Consider the following 15,002-nt stretch of genomic DNA (forward strand, 5'->3'; position numbering starts at 1 on the left):
CTCCATTCACTCCGCATTTGAAATTGGGAGCAAAAGAGGGCTCCTTGTCCTTATCAACAAGGGAGAGAATGGCTTTTTTCTTAGCAAATATTTTTAAAGGGCACTGACTCGAGCTGCAGATCTCATTTCATTTCTATTTACAATGGAATGATTCTTTCTAGTATAGACAGAAATTCTTCAGCTAGCCTTGGATTCCACAGGAATACTAGAAGCAATGGTGTCTAACTAATACCTACCTTTTTTTCGGAGAACAGGAATATCTGCGTTTTCCATGGACATTTCCCGTCCAGCACCTTGGGCCTCATCCGACAATATAGAAAACCGACATGCAGTCAAATACATGGAAAGTTTCTCAGCAAAGGGTTCACTGAGCAGGCCAGGGGAAAAGTTTTGCCAGAACACTTGGTTATAATATCCCACCCTGACCTTAAATGGAAAGCAAGGAGATGACTCTCAGAGCACACAACCAGAGTAGGTAGGGCACTTACGACTCAAAACCACCAATTATGAGTCTCACGTTCTACATTGTCAATGTAAAGCTAGGCTCGCTGCTGGCCCATTAAAGGTATCCACACGCGCAAGGTCTATCCCAGGAACCGTGTATAATGCAGACTTCTCCAAGATAGCACAGAGACAATGGACACTGCTTGACTCACATCCTAGCAAAGGAGCTTTCTAGAAAGTTGGAAGAAACTATGAAAGAGGGGAAGAGACATCATGACTTGGCCTCGTTCCCCCACAACTCAACACCTGGAAACACATGAGGAGGACAAAGACTGAACTGAAATAATTCAGAGATCAGAAGAGAATAATAATAATAATAGTTCATTCAAATCTGGTTTTTCAGAAGAAAATTTTCAATTTGGGGGATTTTGTTTTCCCAGTCAGACCTTGCCAAGGGAAGCAGAGAGAAAATGTTTGAGTTGCCTCCTTCAGAACAGCTTGGCCTGGACACTCTAGCTGTGGGTCACTGTCGTGGTCTTGCTGTGGATGGGGGCATTTTAATAATTTGGGGCGGTCCCAGGGTGTTTGGGGGAAATTATGAGGATATTACCTTTTGAGATAAGATATAGAGAGCTACACAATTCTTTCAGCACCACATTTCATTTGAAGCGGGGGATCTGAGTACCTGAGAAGGTTTTTGTTTGCAGGAAGCACCATGGTTTGGTCTGTCATTGTACCAAAGGGGGGATATGGTTGTTTGTAAAGGAAGAGAGAAGACTGAACGCCTTCGATGAGGATGGGATTCGAACCCATGCGTGCAGAGCACAATGGATTAGCAGTCCATCACCTTAACCACTCGGCCACCTCATCTGAGCTGTCAGGAAAAGGACAGGAGGAGAAATCTAAGGCCAGCAGAGATAGGGCCAATAAGGAGTTTTTAAATACTAAGCGTAAGCAGGGTCTGAATGTGCTCCCCTCTCACATCTAGTGAGGAGCTGGGGGGAAAAACTTCAGGAACAGACCGTTTGCATAGACACGCCTACTCTGCTTAGGTACACAGCGTGATGGAGCCGCTTTGCCAGAATGACCCGTTTTGGCTGGTGTCAGGTTACAAATCACTTTAGCATTCAGTGAAATGAAATGTTATTATCCTTCCTGTATGAGTGAAGAGCAGCAGAACATACCTCGTCCATCCTGATGGAGGGGCTAGGTGGGTGAGGAATACTTTTTATTGGACTGCATAGAAGTGATTGAGGACTTCACCTAAACCAGTGGTCCCCAAACTTGTGCCCTCTTATCCGTGTCTGCGGCCCCTCGGAAGCTGCAGTCGAGAACCAGGGCTGGGAGTGGGGCTCTTGTTTCCTGAGAAGTGGGGTGCGGACGGGGGTAAGGGCGACGAGGCTGGGCCAGAAGCCAGGGGCCCAAGCTGAGGGTGGGGTTGGGGAATAGAATATCAGGGTTGGAAGGGACCTCAGGAGGTCATCTAGTCCAACCCCCTGGTCAAAGCAGGACCAATCCCCAATTAAATCATCTCCACTTGATACCGGCTGCCAACTAGACATGGAGCCATTGATCACTACCCGTTGAGCCCGACAATCTAGCCAACTTTCTACCCACCTTATAGTGCATTCATCCAGCCCATACTTCTTTAACTTGCTGACAAGAATACTGTGGGAAACCGTGTCGAAAGCTTTGCTAAAGATGCTGGGAGTTCTCGTTCCCTGAGAACTGGCCTGGCTCCCTTCAGTTAGGATATAGATATTCAGGCCTGCCTGTAAAGGCCTATACTCTAAGAATTTAGGTGTATTCTTATCACTTGGCTAGTGATAGAGGTATAAAAGAAAGAATCAAAACCACTGTCTGCCAGTGTAAGGGCCTTCTCCTACTGTGACAGTCTGAGGCCCTGTGCTTAGGCTAAGGCCTTTGGCTAAGCAGCAGAGGCAGCCATAAGCTGGGAAGCGAACGGTCACATCCTCACATTCCAAACAAGTCACATTGAAATAAGGTGCTATTGGGCTGTTAGGCACTATCAGGACAGGATTGTATTCCTATCACCTCCAGAGAAAGGGAAGTGCCTAGAAAATGTAAAAGGAAACTTAGTTTGATAGCATCCTGTCTGGCAAGAACTCACTTATCAATAGCTGGGATGTGAAATCCTCACTTCTGTATTGTTTTGTCATTATAGTTCCCACTTTGCTGTTGTTTGTCTGTATAATCTCTGTATAATTTTGCTGGGTGTAAACTAATTGAGGTGGTGGGATATAATTGGTTAAAATGATTGGTTAAGGTATAGCTAAGCAGAACTCAAGTTTTACTATATAATCTGTAGTCAATGAGGAAGTGACTGGGTGTGGGTGTGGGTGGGCATGTGGGTGTGTGAGATGGGAACAGGGAATGGGGGTAAGAAAATTGGAATCATGTTTTGCTAAAGGGGGAAATGGGAACAGGGAATGGGAGTAAGGAAGTTGGAATCATGTTTGGCTAAGGGTAGGAATGGGAACAGGGACACAGGTGTAAGGCTCTGTGGTGTCAGAGCTGGGAAGGAGGATACTAAGGAAGGAAACTGGAATCATGCTTGCTGGAAGTTCACCCCAATAAACATCGAATTGTTTGCACCTTTGGACTTCGGGTATTGTTGCTCTCTGTTCATGCGAGAAGGACCAGGGAAGTAAGTGGGTGAAGGAATAAGCCCTCTAACATCTTGGTGCCGGTGACTCGGATGCATCGCATTGGATAGGTGAGTGGCAGCCTGTAAGTCCCCCTCCCCAACAGTCCGCGCAGCTGCTTGGAGGGGGTATCGCGAACTCTCGTGATGGTAGTTGCGGGTTCTGGCAAGCCAGGGTAAAGGATTTTTTGGATAAATGGATAAGGGAGGACCAGGGCCCATACCAGGTACAGGGGTCAACCTGGGATAAGATTAAAAAGGAAATGGAGGAAGTGTTAGGGGACCCAGAGGTATGGGGGGTGGCTGAGGAGCCCACCCTCCTTGGTATATGGCTAGGGGAAGAAGTTCCCTGCCCATGGGGACTGAATGCCTCCCAGGGAAAAGAGGCACTTCAGTCTGCTTGAGAGGTTTGAAGTAAGGGCAGCATTATGGGAAGCTGCCAGAAATCTTTCAAGTTTGGTGCTGCTTCAGCAAGGGCTGCTGAAGGGTTGTAAATTAGTTAGGGGTAGTGAAAGATGATTTGGCACAAAAGGGTTTAAGGTCAAAAGCAGAGTTAACAGACCACCTTTAGAGACTGGATCTGAGACTTGGTCCTGGGGGAGTGGAGGAAAAAAAAATAAAAGTTTCAAAGTGCAACCTGCCTTTCCACACTCTTTTGTTTTTCTGAAGTTTTAATGGAGAGTACTTTGGATACTTATGTGAGATGTCAAGAAGGAAGTTTTTGTTTAATGATAAAACCCAGTTATATAAATGTAACTGTATGTGCAACTCTGTGCAGTCACATTGGATGGAAGCTTGGTCATTAAATTTTCCAAGGGGGTCAGGTAGAGTGGCTACTACCACCACTACGCTTCTGTCCCCAGAAGCCTTTATAGCTATTCTGAGGGAAAATGGGCCCTTTTCCCACAGAAATGGTCTATAAGGGACTGCTGCAGGCAGCAGGCAGAGAGAGAGAATCTGAGCAAAATTATTTGACTATTGGGTAATGTAATCAAAATCACTAAAGGATGGAAGTGGTTTCTTTTGGAACTTAACTTGGCTGCCCCTGGTTGTGTCTAGTTGTACAAGATGGAACTGTAATTGGGGTACAGTTGTGTAAAAAAGAGTAATCACAGTGCAAGGGATGTTAGGCAAAACAGAATTTTGTGAGTGTGCGCACAGGTAAAAGAAAAGGAAAAGGGGAGGAATGATGGGAACACTGAGCCTTGGGACGGCTCTGGGGGATTAGATTGTTGCTTTGGTGGGTGTGCATGAAAACTCTGTAGGCATGGGGGAGGCAGTTATAACTTGTGTAAAATTAATTTGGCTAATATGATGTTATGGAGGTTAAACTATATGGAAGGAATTTGCATTTTCCCAGGACATGTGCAGTGTATATTGGAAAAGGAGTAAAAGAAATGCAAATAAAACATGGTACTTCATTAAAATCCTAATAGGGCTCCAAAAGGAGCCACAATAGGTTGTGCTTTCTTTTTCAGATCGCTGTGTTTTGGAGCAGGAGATGAAAGTGGAAAGTAATCAGAACTCTGGTGGAAGTAAAATGCTTCCCTTTTAAGACAGTGTCTGAGCTGCTAACAGCTTTGGATCCAGAAGCAAGCTAGTAATCCTCTGTGTAAATGCAAATTACCTAGCTGATGGGCACAAAGGAGCTGCAAATAACTGAATACATCTGGTCAGCAAACAAGCTACTAGAAGACTCAGATTATGGCCCTTCAGGAAAGGGAGGTGAAAAAAACAAGTCAAGCCTGAAAATAAGGGGGACAGGTTAACCTTACGGGGTGTGTGTGTGTGTACAGTACTAAAATCTGAAGCTGTGTCTCAGCTATTACCGGAGAATAAACTTAAAGCTTGGTACAGCAGAGAAACTATTGCAAACTTGGTCTGTTGTACGAGAGGGGAAACTGAGGTACACCACCTCATGAATTTCATAAATGACCAGTGAGTGGGGTAATTCACTAGCCTGACTATAGAACAAAATAAGGACAGTCTGGAGGTAATTCTTCTGTTTTTCCTGCAAGTAGCAAGGACATTTGTAAAAGAAAGTGGTATTATTATTAAGCAATAATCTGTCCCCACCATGGGGAAGGAAATTGTTTCTTTTGTTTTTCAGACACTCTACAAGCAAGCTGGTGCCAGCGGGAAAAATAACCCAGAATACCATGGATCTATGTTTTGTGTTGTTTGTCTGTGGTGTTTGTCTTGTTGCTAGCATTGTTGTGTTTTAATGAACAGAAAACCTCATGAGTGGGTGGGGGATGGCTTCCAAAGGCTGGCCTTGGGGGGGAAGATGTGTATGGGAATGCAAATTCTCAACTAGGAGGCCAGCACCTGTGTAATAGCATGGTGGTACCTGGAAATGGAATGGCAACTAAGGTGGCCCCGACAAGCCCTATGGAAATAATGAGAAGGGGAGGAGCTCACTGGAAATCAATGGGGGTGCGTGTAAAATAGTGTAAATTAATAGAAGATGTTTGGATGTGCCCCTCTCCTATGACTATAGAGGAGCGGGATCAATGGCCTATGCAAGGGGTGGACAATTGGATGTACTGTGTATAAGGTGTTTTGCTGGGAATGTACATATTACTGGGGGCACAATTACACCAGCCCATAACCAAACTACACCCATCTACATGCTGCTATATGGACTTTGGTGCACAAATGGATCTGTGAATCTTATTGCTGTGAATAAGCCAGGGCTTACTGCCTGATTCCATACCAAGTGGTCAAGCTGGTTTGGACAATATCCCATTTCTCTGTGAACATTCAATGGACTTGTGATATGGACAAAAGCATACAAAACTTGAAGGAGCAGCTTGTTGCAACTGCCAGCAACTGGACACAAGATCGTGACCCCGTCGAAGGAGGAGAGGAAGTGTTCTGGGGGTGTCTTGGATGTTGGACCATACTGCAGTGGTCAGGACTCGGTGTTGCTGTGGATTTTGTATTGTTAACTGTACTTGTGTTACGTTGCATAGGGAGATAACCTATTAGGAATGTAATAAGCCCTCCAAACCCTGCAGTGTACTAGACAACCCGGACCCAACCTTCTCAGGCCCACTCTAATGGGAAGTCTGGAACACTAATTGGAATAGGTGTGGTATGCCCGTATGAGAGAAGGTGCAGGGCACAATACTACACAAATGGACAAATGGAACAAATGGAATATCGACACCTTCCACCTTGATGCCTGGCCCTATCAGGAAATGTGTGGCCATATGTCCTATGCTTTTCCAGGGATACCTGGGCAGGAGGATCCCAAAAGAAAAAGAAAAAAAAAGGGGTGGAGTGTTAGGATATAGATATTCAGGCCTGCCTGTAAAGGCCTATACTCTAAGAATTTAGGTGTATTCTTATCACTTGGCTAGTGATAGAGGTATAAAAGAAAGAATCAAAATCACTGTCTGCTGGTGTAAGGGCCTTCTCTTACTGTGACAGTTTGTGGCCCTGTGCTTAGGCTCAGGCCTTTGGCTAAGCAGCAGAGGCAGCCATAAGCTGGGAAGCGAACGGTCACATCCTCGCATTCCAAACTAGTCACATTGAAATAAGGTGCTATTGGGCTGTTAGGCACTATCAGGACAGGATTGTATTCCTATCACCTCCAGAGAAAGGGAAGTGCCTAGAAAATGTAAAAGGAAACTTAGTTTGATAGCATCCTGTCTGGCAAGAACTCACTTATCAATAGCTGGGATGTGAAATCCTCACTTCTGTATTGTTTTGTCATTATAGTTCCCACTTTGCTGTTGTTTTTCTGTATAATCTCTGTCTGATTCTGTGATTGTTCCTGTCTGCTGTATAATTAATTTTGCTGGGTGTAAACTAATTGAGGTGGTGGGATATAACTGGTTAAAATGATTGGTTAAGGTATAGCTAAGCAGAACTCAAGTTTTACTATAAAATCTGTAGTCAATGAGGAAGTGACTGGGTGTGGGTGTGGGTGGGCATGTGGGTGTGTGAGATGGGAACAGGGAATGGGGGTAAGAAAATTGGAATCATGTTTTGCTAAAGGGGGAAATGGGAACAGGGAATGGGAGTAAGGAAGTTGGAATCATGTTTGGCTAAGGGTAGGAATGGGAACAGGGACACAGGTGTAAGGCTCTGTGGTGTCAGAGCTGGGAAGGAGGATACTAAGGAAGGAAACTGGAATCATGCTTGCTGGAAGTTCACCCCAATAAACATCGAATTGTTTGCACCTTTGGACTTCGGGTATTGTTGCTCTCTGTTCATGCGATAAGGACCAGGGAAGTAAGTGGGTGAAGGAATAAGCCCCCTAACACCTTCTCAACAGCAAACAAATCAATTCCACGTCCCCTTCCCGGATAAATCAGCCTGGAGCCAAGGGTAGCACGGGACGATTCCCTTTACTTCCCACCGAGGCATGAGACAACCCAGGGCAATACTAGAAGAGCTGATGGAACTGACATGGGGAAACCAGCCTTTAATAACAGGCAGCTCAAGTTTAAGCTAAGTGTTTTTACCAATTTTTACAACATTAAATAACCCTTCACTCATCGGGTCACCATTCATAAAATTGCTTCAGCTTTGTAGTCTACCAAGTGCAAAACTAAACATCTCTTCAAATCCAAGGGCGTGGAGATCAGTCAGTGTTCAGAGTCATCCCACGTGAAAGAACCATGTTGTGGTTCAGACTGGCCCCATCATGTGGCCATCACCTTTCCCTCCTCTACCTTAAAAGTTTTAGTATTTTACATCAAAACTTTCTTCCCTCAGGAGAGACCTGGGAACCAGGGCTGCCAGCCAGACAAACACCTTTAAGAGGAGACATCCCTCTCCCTGTCAAAAAATGATCTCCCTCCTTCAGTTCAGGGACAGCCTGAATTGTTTCTTGTCCCGGAAGAGCCGGAGGATTGAAAGCAGCAACATCAAACCCTTGTGTAGCTCGCAGGAATGAACACAAACACTCCCTTGTGTCTGAAGAGATGTTTAGTTTTTACCCTTGGTAAACGACAAGGCTAAAGGGAAAGGTGGTGGCACAAGATATAGAGTGAAACACGACACAATTATCACAGGTTTCAGAGTAACAGCTGAACTTTGTGACTTTGTCCTTACCCATAACTATTTTACATTTGGGGACAATGTATACCTTCAAATCAGCGGCACTGCGATGGGTACCCGCATGGCCCCACAGTATGCCAACGTTTTTATGGCTGATTTAGAACAACGCTTCCTCAGCTCTCGTCCCCTAACGCCCCTACTCTACTTGCGCTATATTGATGACATCTTCATCATCTGGACCCGTGGAAAAGAAGCCCTTGAGGAATTCCACCATGATTTCAACAATTTCCATCCCACCATCAACCTCAGCCTGGTCCAGTCCACAAAAGAGATCCACTTCCTGGACACTACAGTGCTAATAAACGATGGTCATATAAACACCACCCTATACCGGAAACCTACTGACCGCTATTCCTTCCTACATGCCTCCAGCTTTCACCCTGACCACACCACACGATCCATCGTCTACAGCCAAGCTCTGCGATACAACCGCATTTGCTCCAACCCCTCAGACAGAGACAGACACCTACAAGATCTCTATCAAGCGTTCTTACAACTACAATACCCACCTGCGGAAGTGAAGAAACAGATTGATAGAGCCAGAAGAGTTCCCGGAAGTCACCTACTACAGGACAGGCCTAACAAAGAAAATAACAGAACGCCACTAGCCGTCACCTTCAGCCCCCAATTAAAACCCCTCCAACGCATTATTAAGGATCTACAACCTATCCTGAAGGATGACCCAACACTCTCACAAATCTTGGGAGACAGGCCAGTCCTTGCCTACAGACAGCCCCCCAACCTGAAGCAAATACTCACCAGCCACCACATACCACACAACGGAACCACTAACCCAGGAACTTATCCTTGCAACAAAGCCCGTTGCCAACTGTGCCCACATATCTATTCAGGGGACACCATCACAGGGCCTAAGAACATCACCCACACTATCAGAGACTCCTTCATCTGCACATCCACCAATGTGATAATGCCATATGCCATTAGCAATGCCCCTCTGCCATGTACATTGGTCAAACTGAACAGTCTCTACATAAAAGAGTAAATGGACAAAAATCAGATGTCAAGAATTATAACATTCATAAACCAGTCGGAGAACACTTCAATCTCTCTGGTCACGCGATTACAGACATGAAAGTCGCTATTTTACAACAAAAAACCTTCAAATCCAGACTCCAGCGAGAAACTGCTGAATTGGAATTCATTTGCAAATTGGATACAATTAATTTTGGCTTGACTAGAGACTGGTAGTGGTTTAGTCATTATGCAAGGTAACCTATTTCCCCTTGATTTTTCCTACCCCTGCCCCCCTCCAGACATTCTTGTTAAACCCTGGATTTGTGCTGGAAATGGCCCACCTTGATTATCATACACAATGTAAGGAGAGTGGTCACTTTGGATAAGCTATTACCATCAGGAGAGTGAGTTTGTCTGTGTTGCGGGGGGGTGAGAAAACCTGGATTTTTGCTGGAAATGGCCCAACTTGATTATCATACACATTGTAAGGAGAGTGATCACTTTAGATAAGCTATTACCAGCAGGAGAGTGGGGTGGCAGGAGGTATTTTTTTATGCTTTGTGTGTATATAAGATCTTCTAAACTTTCCACAGTATGCATCCGATGAAGTGAGCTGTAGATCACGAAAGCTTATGTTCAAATAAATTGGTTAGTCTCTAAGGTGCCACAGGTACTCCTTTTCTTTTTACAATCATCACAGTTATGCCCATAGTGACTGTAAAATTTTTTCTATACTTATTATCATCAGTGTATTATTTTCTCTGGAATCTAGACCATGACTATACCTTGGCCAAGAAATTTGGACCTTGATAAAATAATCGACTACCCCTGGTTAAGGCAATGGACTTGACATCCACCCGGGTGTCCCTACACAGGTACAAGTACTAACAACAATGGATGCCTTTTAGCCATAGTTTTTAATCAGGGCAAGAAATTGATACAAACCCGTTATATCATTTCTCAGCCCGAGTCCTTCACCCACATTCGTTAGGGCATTGGGCCGCCACGTGAATGTTTCATTTCCCTCCTCAATTTTACACAGAGACACAATTTCCTTTGCACAGATCCATGAACAGTAAAACCTCCCTGTGTCTCTTGTCTGAGCCAGGGCATTCAATTCCATTGAAACCTTGTCTCCTGCAGTGGCAATAGTCAGACAGAGGGGATGTAGCTACCTGCATCCCTGACAGTGCCCCAGAGAAATCCTGACCCCTGCTCTTGAAGCGATGTGCTGGAGATTTGAATAGGAAAGGGACTGTCTGACTTGTCGAAGTGGGGAATGAACAACAATCTATTGCAAAGTCATTAACCACAAACATACTCCGATCATGCTCCAGCCGGAAGAGAAATGGGCAGAAATTCTCGCTGTTCCGCCATGGACACACTTGTGCTGGGGAAGCTGGTCTGAGCAAGCAATTTGAAGGGACAATTCTGTGAGAACAGAATCATAGTGTAGCTAAGCAGCTGTCCATCAAGTAGTTGTGGCCGAGTGATTAAGGTGATGGATTTGAAATCCCTTGTGGGGGTCCCCCCCACGCAGGTTCAAATCCTGTCAACTACAGAAATGTTAGCGTGTTGTCATTGCTGTTGTTTTTGTGTGTGAGCATCCACAGTGCGAACCGGAGCCAGCTCTGGCCTCGCTCTATCTACATGTGAGACTGCTATAGCACTTAGGTGTATTTTTATCACTTAGCTAGTTACAGGGGTATAAAAACGAAGAATCAAAATCACAGTCCACCTGTGTATGGGCCTGCTCTCACTAGGATAGTTGGAGGCCTTGTTCTTAGGCTAAGCCCTTTGGCCAAGCAGCAGGGGCAGCTATAAGCTGGGAGGCGTACGGTCACATTGTCACATCCCAAACCAGACACACTTAAATAAGGTGGTATTGAGGGTCAGGAAGAAGATCCTGTCCAGACAGTGCCCATCACCACTAGATAAAGAAACGGATCTTAAGATGGTTAAAGAAAACTTAGTTTGCCAGCATCCTGTCTGGCAAGAAATCACTTATCAATGGTTGTGGTTGTGAAACCCTCATTTCTGTATGTTTTATCTTTATGCCCCCCAGTTTTCTATTGTTAATCTGTCTGGTTCGCTAATTGTTTCTGTCTGCTGTATAATTAATTTTGCTAGATGTAAGTTAATTAAGGTAGTGGGATATAATTGGTTAGAGAATTATGTTACAATATGTTAGGATTGGTTAGTTAAATTTCAGTAAAACGATTGGTTAAGGTATAGCTGAGAATATAATTATATAAACTGGGGTCAAACAGGAAGTGGAGGGGAAACTGGAATCATGCTTGCTAAGGGGGGGATGGGAAACAGGGACACAGGCAAGGCTCTGCGGCGTCAGAGCTGGGAAGGGGGATACGGGGTAAATGCTCTGTGGCATGACAGATTGGAAGGGAACACTGGAGAACAGACTCTATTGGTGTATAGAGATAAGCCCAACTGGTGTGAAGGGCTCCGAAATATGATTGCTTGGAAACTAACCCCAATAAACATTGCATTGTCTGTGCTTTGGACTTCTGGCCTTTTGCTGCTTGCCTGACAAGAACCAGGGAAGCGGGAGGGTTGAGGGAAAGCTCTTTAACATGGACCATAGTGTGTCCATAGTGTGTCACGGCATGTTGTTGGCCAAGTGATCACAGCACCTGGAGGGGTTTTGCTACTTGTCACTAGCACAGTATTGTAAGAGGCAGCCCAGATTCAACAGCCGTGCCTGCAAGATGAGTTACAGCAACCTGTACCTTGTTTCCATGTTCATCCGATGCCTCCTTTCAACACTTGTCAGCAAAAAGACCTGTTCCTTTTGCAAGCATGGGTATGGCTAGTCAAAGGCAGGTTTCTCCATTAACAAAAAACATTGACCAAAAGGTGACAAGTGGCGTTCAGCAAGGCAGCACTGGATGCTGGATCCTGAATTTGCTCTTTATCCAGCAGGTTTATTGGCAAGCTCTGCTACGGTGCCACTCTCTGGGACTTCTCCCGTAACTGCTCCATCTTTCATCAACAATAAAATGAAAGGTGAAAGGACAGTAATTCTCCATTTCCTGCAAGCCCTACAGGGAACCCTCTAGAAGGGTCTCTGTGCATAGACATTTCTAGTGAATTGCATGGGCATGGGACACAAGCTCTGGTGTCATAGCAATTGCAGTCAAAGCAACCTCCTTCCCAACACCAATAGCCTTTTCATCAACTCCAGGCTGGTGATTTGATTCTCTCCAATGCTCGTCTGCAAAGAAGCCTTTTCCTTAGGAAGCAATTACTTACATTGCCAAGGGAGGTCTCTTCTGTTTCCTAAGACAGAGGAAAACATGAGCAGAGGAGACAAAAGCTGTACAACAAGGCACTACTGGGAGTTGAACCCAGGATCTCCTGTTTACAAGACAGGTGCTTTAACCTACTAAGCCATGGTGCCTTCCTTGACTATCTATTTGCAACTGTTCCCCTTTATGGTCCAAGACAACACCTTCCTATGCCAAAGTACAGACGTTCCCCATTTCCCATAAAACTTGCAGACCTTGAGCGGGCTGGCTCTCTGTGCATGGAAAGCCACAGCTGAGTTGACAGAGGGCTTCTAACATGCGCTTCTCCCACAAGCTGCTGTGATCCTAGAGTGGTTAGTGCTCTGGGTTTCAGTCACAGCAACTTCAACTCAACTCTGAGTATGGTAACTTTCCATCAGCTCCAGACTTAGCATTTGCCCCTTTCCAAGACTTCGCCACAAGGAAGCTCTCTCCGTCCTGAACGAGCACTTACAAGGATTGTGCTGTGAGGTCTTTTCTTTTTATGAGAAGAGATACAAAAAGACGAGCCTAGCAGACAAGCCAGGTTCAGCAAGGAAGAACTGGCAGGCCAAGCCATGATCTCGTGGTTCGTAGGAAGGCTCTTCAGCCAGCTCTTCCCAAAGATCACTATCTAGAGGCCACTTCCCACAGAGAACGATTATGGTTACAGACCCATCCTGAAATTAGAGCAGGAAAATTTCAAGTTTTATCTCATCGTAAAGTAACATAATTCAAACATGGCATCACAGAAGGGAAAGCACTCCTTCATTTCATATTTATTGCTACTGATCTCACTGACAAACTTCCTTTTCTCAGTGCTGCTTTGAGCACTTCAGGGAGTTTTTCCTCTTCTCCCTTCCAGCTGTGCTTATGGGACTGCAGCAGCTCCCCAGGTGGCCAACTTTCTTCTTTCGCTTACATCCTTCACTTCTTTGGATGAAGCTGTGTGTGCCACCACCTTACTTCATAGCTGAGACCTCAGGTACAAGCAGCTAGTTACAAAGGCTAAATTCCCGTTGCCATCAGTGGGAGGTTATCCTGGGCTGCCAGGGCTGCAGGACCTGGCCCATGATCAGTCAAGCTGCTGTAGCAGCTGCGCTCTTATGTGGTGAGTCCGGCAGCCTATTACCAAACTGCTCTGCCATCGCCTGCAGGGCGGCCGCACTGGCCAAGAATCTGGCAGAAGAGAGACCCAGGAGGAGAGAAGGAAAATGTCCTCAGCAGTCACAGCCGGCAGGAGCAGCAAAGGCTGAGTATCAGACACACTTTTTCACCAGGACAATAAATGTGTACAACCTCCTGATATGTTTTCAGTTTACTCCCCCTTCCAAGGAAACCCTATTCTGCTCTATTACGCTGTCATGGGATAAAAGGGGAGGTCCTCTCGTGGATCAATAACTGGTTAAAAGGTAGGAATAAATGGTCAGTTTTCAAAATGGAGAGAGGTAAATAGTGGTGACCCCCAGGGTGTCGGTACTGGGATCAGTACTCTTCAACATATTCATAAATGATCTGGAAAAAGGGGTAAACAGTGAGGTGGCAAAATTTGCAGATGATCCAAAATTACTCAGGAGAGTTAAGTCCAAAGCAGACTGCAAAGAGTTACAGAAAAACCTCACAAAACTGGGTGAAAGGGCAACAAAATGGCAGAGGAAACTCAATGTTGATAAATGCAAAGTCATGCACATTGGAAACCATAATCCCAACTATACATATAAAATGATGAGGTCTAAAATAGCTGTTGCCACTCAAGAGAGGGATCTTGGAGTCACGGTGGATAGTTCTCTGAAAACATCCACTCAATGTGCAGCGGCCGTCAAAAAAGCAAAGAGAATCTTGGGAATCATTAAGAAAGGGATAGATAGTAAGACAGAAAAGATCATATTGCCTCTATATAAATCCATGGTACACCTACATCTTGAATACTGCATGCAGAGGTGGTTGCCCCACCTCAAAGACATATTGGATTGGAAAAAGTTCAGAAAAGGGCAACAAAAATTATTAGGGGTATGGAGGATCTGCCATATGAGGAGAGATTAATAAGACTGGGACTTTTCAGCTTGGAAAAAAGACGACTAAGGGGGGATATTCTAGAGGTCTATAAAATGATGACTGGTGTGAGTAAGTAAATAAGACAGTGTTATTGACCCCCTCTCCTAAGACAAGAACTAGGGGCCACCAAATGAAATTAATAGGCAGCATGTTTAAAACAAACAAAAAGAAGTATTTTTCACACAACCCACAGTCTACATGTGGAACTCCTTGCCAAAGGATATTGTGAAGGCCAAGACTATAACAGCGTTCAAAAAATGAACCAGATATATTCATGGAGGATAGGGCTATCAATGGGAATTAGCCAAGATGGATAGGGATGGTGTTCCTACCCTCTGTTTGCCAGGAGCTGTGAATGGGCGACAAGGGATAGATCACTTGATGATTACGTATTCTGTTCATTCTTTCTGAAGCACTTGACATTGGCCACTATGAGCTATAGGGACCTTTGGTCTGACCCAGTATGGCTGTTCTTACGTCCTCATGGCCCTATGCTCCTTTCATAT

At 45.0% G+C, this 15,002-nt stretch overlaps 3 non-coding genes across 3 annotated transcripts; 1 reads left to right on the plus strand and 2 right to left on the minus strand.

The window, feature by feature from the left end:
* Positions 1–1,232: 1,232 nt before the first annotated feature.
* TRNAS-GCU (transfer RNA serine (anticodon GCU)) lies at positions 1,233–1,314 on the minus strand. The gene has a single exon. It is a non-coding gene; the product is annotated as a tRNA-Ser (tRNA).
* A 9,318-nt stretch (positions 1,315–10,632) lies between these two features.
* On the plus strand, positions 10,633–10,718 carry TRNAS-UGA (transfer RNA serine (anticodon UGA)). The gene has a single exon. It is a non-coding gene; the product is annotated as a tRNA-Ser (tRNA).
* A 1,783-nt stretch (positions 10,719–12,501) lies between these two features.
* On the minus strand, positions 12,502–12,575 carry TRNAT-UGU (transfer RNA threonine (anticodon UGU)). The gene has a single exon. It is a non-coding gene; the product is annotated as a tRNA-Thr (tRNA).
* Positions 12,576–15,002: the final 2,427 nt, after the last annotated feature.

Source organism: Lepidochelys kempii, chromosome 28 (assembly GCF_965140265.1).
Source record: "Lepidochelys kempii isolate rLepKem1 chromosome 28, rLepKem1.hap2, whole genome shotgun sequence".
In the NCBI taxonomy this organism is placed as follows: domain Eukaryota; kingdom Metazoa; phylum Chordata; order Testudines; family Cheloniidae; genus Lepidochelys; species Lepidochelys kempii.